Source organism: Canis lupus, chromosome 8 (assembly GCF_003254725.2).
Source record: "Canis lupus dingo isolate Sandy chromosome 8, ASM325472v2, whole genome shotgun sequence".
In the NCBI taxonomy this organism is placed as follows: Eukaryota; Metazoa; Chordata; class Mammalia; order Carnivora; family Canidae; genus Canis; species Canis lupus.
In genome coordinates, this window is record NC_064250.1 from 73,406,305 (window position 1) to 73,412,538 (window position 6,234).

The 6,234-nt window shown below is 39.0% G+C and overlaps 1 pseudogene; it reads right to left on the reverse strand.

Annotated features, from left to right (window-relative positions):
• Positions 1 to 245: 245 nt before the first annotated feature.
• LOC125755511 (immunoglobulin heavy variable 3-23-like) lies at positions 246 to 795 on the reverse strand (annotated as a pseudogene).
• Between the last annotated feature and the right edge of the window lie 5,439 nt (positions 796 to 6,234).

The following is a 6,234-nucleotide window of genomic DNA, read 5'->3' on the forward strand; positions in this document are numbered from 1 at the left end:
GTGTAAGTGCTATAGTTGAGTGCCTAAGTCTCTAAGAAAGAGACTGAATAGTTAAACACATAATCAAGTGTTCAGAGAGACTCCCTGGGGAAACTGCTCCTTGGAGAGGAAGCCCAGGCCCTGACAGGAAACCTGCCCAGAACCTCCATCTGCACCTGCTCCTGGGCCTTCAAGACAGAAGTGGTGAGGAGTGTGCACCCCCTAATGGTCTTAATCCCCTTCTGCAGGGAGGTTTGTGTCTGGGCTCACACTAAAGTTCCCTCATTGTGTCCCTTCCCACAGTAATACACGGCTGTGTCCTCGGCTCTCAGGCTGTTCATCTGAAGATACAGCGTGTTCTTGGCGTTGTCTCTGGAGATGGTGAATCAGCCCTTCACAGCGTCTGCATAGTATGTGCTACTTCCACCACTGTTAAAGTATGTGACCCACTGCAGCCCCTTCCCTGGAGCCTGGCGGACCCAGCTCATTTGGTAGCTACTGAAAGTGAATCCAGAGGCCACACAGGAGAGTCTCAGGGATGCCCCAGGCTTCACCAGGGCTCCCCCAGACTCCACCAGCTGCACCTTACCCTGGACACCTGCAGACACAAGACATCCTGGTCAGGAAATTATCCCACATCCCCTGTTTCTCTCACTCACCTCCACTCATGTACTCAAGGTCTCTGTTCTCCATGAATTACCTTTTAAAATAGTGAGAAGGAAAACCAAGCCAAGCACAGACTCCATGGTGGTTTTTCTGTGTTGTGTTGTGAGCCCTGAATGGTGTCACCTGGGGATCCTGGGACTGGGGCTGCTCTCCCAGCTGCAGGGTCGGGGCTAGGCTGGTTTAATCAGTGGAGGGAGGGCCTTATTTGCATGTCCTTTGACTATATAGTCAGCTCCAGACTTAGAATTCAATTCTTTACAAGTTATATACAAGCATTACTTCCTAAACCTAGATGACTTTCTTTTGGTGGCACAGTGGATTTATGATGTTCTAATTCATCAGCATATTTATCTTTGCCTTTCTGTGCCTTTTAAAAAGTTTTTATTGGGCAGCCCGGGTGGCACAGCGGTTTAGTGCTGCTGGCAGCCCAGGGCGTGATCCTGGAGATCCGGGATCGAGTCCCACGTTGGGCTCTCTGCATGGAGCCTACTTCTTCCTCTGTCTGTGTCTCTGCCTCTCTCTCTCCTGCTCTGTTTCTCTCATGAATAAATAAAATAAAATCTTAAAGAAATACAATAAATGTTTTTTAATATAGGTCACTTTTAAAGAGTATTTTTTTCCTTCATAAAATTTAATCATAAATATTTATTTTTGATACCAGTTTAAAGGGAATTGTTTTGTAAATTTTATACAGAAAATTTTTCTTAGTGTGTAGAAATTAGCTTTTTTGTCTATGTTGATTTTATATCCTGAATTTTCCGTGAGCTCATTAATTACTTGTGTTTTTGCAATGATTTTCCTCTTTGACTGTGTATATGCACACAAATCATTTAACTTCTTGTTGACTGATTTTAATATCTTTTATTATTGCTTAATTTGTATGGTAGTCTTCGGCATGAATGTTTTCCCTCTTTTCTGTCAGATTCTTTGTTCTAATACTTTGTTTGATATATAGCATATCTAGGAGAGCAAATGAATATCGTTTTGCATGCAGAGCTCCCTAATATATGGTGTGATGCAGGATCTCTGGACAGGACAGCAAGTCTGTTCACAACTTCTGCCCAATTCTCATTGTAGATTTGAATTTGAGCCTTTAATCTGATAAGACATTTCCAAATATCTTCCCCCATTCTGTAGGTTGCCTTTTAATTACTTTGAGTGATTCCTTTGCTGTGAAAATGCTCTTTCCTTGATGAAGTCCCCATAGTTCATTTTCCTTTTCTTTCCCTTGCCTCTGGAGACACGTCTGGAAATGGTTGCAGCCGAGGTAGAAAAGGTGCTGCCTGTGTTCCCCTGAGGATTCTGATGGTTTCCTGACTCACATTTAGATCCTTCATCAACTTTGAGTCCATTGTTGTGAATGATGTCAGAAAAGTGTCCCCTTTCATTCTTCTGCATGTGGGCCTCCAGTATTCCCAATGCCATTTGTTGAAGACACTTTATTTTTTTTCCATTGGATATTCTTTCCTTATTTGTCAAGACTTTTTGACCACAGAGTTCAGGGTCCATTTCTAGGCTCTCAAACTTTTCTATTTATCTATATGTCTGTATTTGTGCTGGTACCATACTCTCCTGATTATCACAATGTAGTAATTTATCTTGACAAGCAGAATCAGGATATCTCTAGCTTTGCTTTACTTTTTCAGGATTGCTCTCGCTATTTGAGGTCTTTGTGGGTCCTTAAAAATTTTCAGATTATTTGCTCCCACTCTGTGAAAAATGCTGGTGATATTTTTATACAGATGGCTTTGAGTGTGTAACTGGCTCTTGATAGCACAGATATTTTATCAATACTTATTCTTCTAATCTATAAGAATAAATATTTTCTGTCTACTTGTGTATTCCTTACTGTCTTTCATAAGTTTTCTGGAATGTTTAGACTATACGTCCATCCTTCTTTGGTTAGGATTTTTTTATTACCTGATGATTTCTGGTGCACTTATAAATTGCATCCAGTCCTTGATTTTCTTTTTTCTGTTTCATTTGCACTGTATAGAAAATCCACTGACTTCCTTGTATTGATTTTACATACTCCAATTTTGCTGTATTCTAGTATCAGTTCTAGCAATTTTTTGAAAGGAATTTTTGGGATTTGAACTTTAAGTATCTTGTGTGTGAAGAGTGAACATTTGATTGTTTCTTTGCTGATTTGGATGACTGTTACTTCTCTTTGTTGTCTGATTGTTGAGGCTAGGGCTTCTAGCACGATGGTGAAGAATAGTGGTGAAGGTGGACATCCTTGTCCTGTTCCTGATCTTAGGGGAAAAGCTCTCAACTTTTCCCTGTTTAGGATGACATTCTCCATGTGTCTGTGTAGATGTCTTTTATGATGTTGAGTATGTCCCCCTATCTCTACACAGCAAGAGGTTTTTTTTTTTTTTATCAAGAAAGTATAATCTCTTTTGACAAAGCTTTTTGGGCTTCAGTTGAGAGGATAAAATGGTCCTTATCCATTCTTTTATTATTGACTCAAATCCCATCATTTGATTTGCAGTTGCTGAACCACCCTTACATAAATTTACATAACATAAATTAGTTCCATTTGGTCATGGTGAATTATCCTTTTAATGTACTGTTGGATCCTGTTGGTTAGGATCTTGGTGAGAATTTTGCATCCATATACATCAAGGATATTAATATATAATTCTCCTTTTAAGTTTGATATTTGTCTGCTTTTGAAGTCAAGGTAATGCTGCCCACAGAAAATGAGTTTGGAAGTTTCCTTTAATTTCTATTTTTTGGAATATTTTCAGGATACGTATTAATTCTATTCCAATGCTTGTTACATTCCCATGGGCAGCCATGTGTCTCTGGACTTTTGATTGTTAGAAGACTTTTAAATATGTTTGATTTTCATTTACTGGTTTTGGTTCTGTACAGCTTTTAAATTCATTCCTGTTTCAGATTGGGTTGTTTCTACATTTATAGGAAGACATCAATTTCTTCCAATTGCTGAATTTGTTGGCATATTATTGCTCATAATCCCTCTCTTTAATAATTTATTTTTCAATTATTTATTCAATATTTTATTTAAGTTCAATTTGCCAACATATAGTAACACCAAGTGTTCATCTCATCACATGCCCTCCTTAATGCCCGGCACCTAGGCACCATGTCCCACCACTCACCTCCCCTTCTGCAACCTTTCGTATGAGTCCCAGAGATAGGAGTCTCTCATGGTTTGCCTTCCTCTCCAAATTATCCCCACTCAGTTTTCCTCATTCCCTATGATCCCTTTCACTATTTCTTATATTCCACGTATGAGTGAAACCATGATGATTGTCCTTCCCCGATTGGCTCATTTCACTTGGCATAATACCATTTAGTTCCATACATGTTGGTGGAAATGGTAGCTATTCATCCTTTCTGATGACTGAGAAATATCCCTTTGTATATATAAACCCTTTGTATGTATATCAATTCATCTTTCTTTCTTTTTTTAATAAATTTATTTTTTATTGGTGTTCAATTTGCCAACATACAGAATAATACCCAGTGCTCATCCCATCAAGTGCCCCCCTCAGTGCCCACCCGCCAGTCACCCCCACCCCCTGCCCTCCTCCCCTTCGACCACCCCTAGTTCTTTTCCCAGAGTTAGGAAACTTCCATGTTCCATCTCCCTTTCTGATATTTCCTACCCATTTCTTCTCCCTTCCCCTCTATTCCCTTTCACTATTATTTATATTCTCCAAATGAATGAGAACATATAATGTTTGTCCTTCTCTGATTGACTTATTTCACTCAGCATAATACCCACCAGTTCCATCCATGTTGAAGCAAATGGTGGGTATTTGTCGTTTATTTATTTATTTATTTATTTACTTATTTATTTATATTTTTATTTATTTATATTTTTATTTTTTTGTATTTGTCGTTTCTAATGGCTGAGTAATATTCCATTGTATACATAAACCACATCTTCTTTATCCATTCATCTTTCGATGGACACCAAGTCTCCTTCTACAGTTTGGCTAGTGGATATTGCTGACATAAACATCGGGGGGCAGGTGTCCTGGAGTTTCATTGCATCTGTATCTTTGGGGTAAATCCCGGACGGTGCAATTGCTGGATCATAGGGCAGGTCTATTTTTAACTCTTTTAGGAACCTCCACACAGTTTTCCAGAGTGGCTGCAGCAGTTCACATTCCCACCAACAGTGTAAGAGGGTTCGCTTTTCTCTGCATCCTCTCCATCATTTGTCGTTTCCTGCCTTGTTAATGTTCCCCATTCTCACTGGTTTGAGGTGGTATCTCATTGTGGTTTTGATTTGTATTTCCCTGATGGCAAGTGATGCAGAGCATTTTCTCATGTGCGTGTTGGCCATGTCTATGTCTTCCTCTGTGAGATTTCTCTTCATGTCTTTTGCCCATTTCATGATTGGATTGTTTATCTCTTTGCTGTTGAGTTTAATAAGTCCTTTATAGATCTTGGAAACTAGCTCTTTATCTGATATGCCATTTGCAAATATCTTCTCCCATTCTGTAGGTTGTCTTTTAGTTTTGTTGACTGTACCCTTTGCTGTGCAAAAGCTTCTTATCTTGATGAAGTACCAATAATTCATTTTTGCTTTTGTTTCTTTTGCCTTCGTGGATGTATCTTGCAAAATATTCCATGTTCATGGATTGGCAGAATTAATAGTGTGAAAATGTCAATGTACCCAGGGATATTGACACGTTTATTACAATCCCTATCAAAATACCATGGATTTTCTTCAGAGAGTTTCATGGAATTATTTTAAGATTTGTGTGGAATCAGAAAAGACCCCAAATAGCCAGGGGAGTTTTAAAAAAGAAAACGATAGCTGGGGACATCACAATGCCAGATTTCAGGTTGTGCTACAAAGCTGTGGTCATCAAGACATTGTGGTACTGGCACAAAAACAGACACATAGATCAATGGAACAGAATAGAGAATCCAGAAGTGGACCCTCAACTTTATGGTCAACTAACATTTGATAAAGGAGGAAAGATTTTCCACTGGAAGATAGTCTTTTCTTTCTTCTCCTCACAATGATTTTGATGGAATGTTGTCTGACATTTAGATCTTTTAACCATCTGACTTTATCTTTTTGTCTGGTATAAGACAATGGTCCAGTTTAATTCTTCTGCAGGGGCTGTTCAGTTTTCCCCATGCCAATTATTTTTGAGACTGTTTTATTTTCCCAGGGGATATTCTTTCTTATTCTCGAAGTTTATTGACCATACTTTGAGGGCCCATATCTGGGTTTTCTACTCTGTTATGTTGATCTATATGTCTGTTTTGCACCAGTGCCACACCGTTTTGATGATCATAGTTTTGTAATACAGCTTGACGTCAGGCATTGTGATGCCGCCTGCTTTGATTTTCTTTTGCACCATCCCATTGGTATTTTTTTTTATTGGTGTTCAATTTACTAACATACAGAATACCCAGTGCCCGTCACCCATTCTCTTCCACCCCCCGCCCTCCTCCCCTTCTACCACCCCTAGTTCGTTTCCCAGAGTTAGCAGTCTTTACGTTCTGTCTCCCTTTCTGATATTTATGGTCTTTTCCGCTTCAATTCAAATTTTAGGATTTTTTTTCTACGTCTCTGAAAAATATTGATGGTAT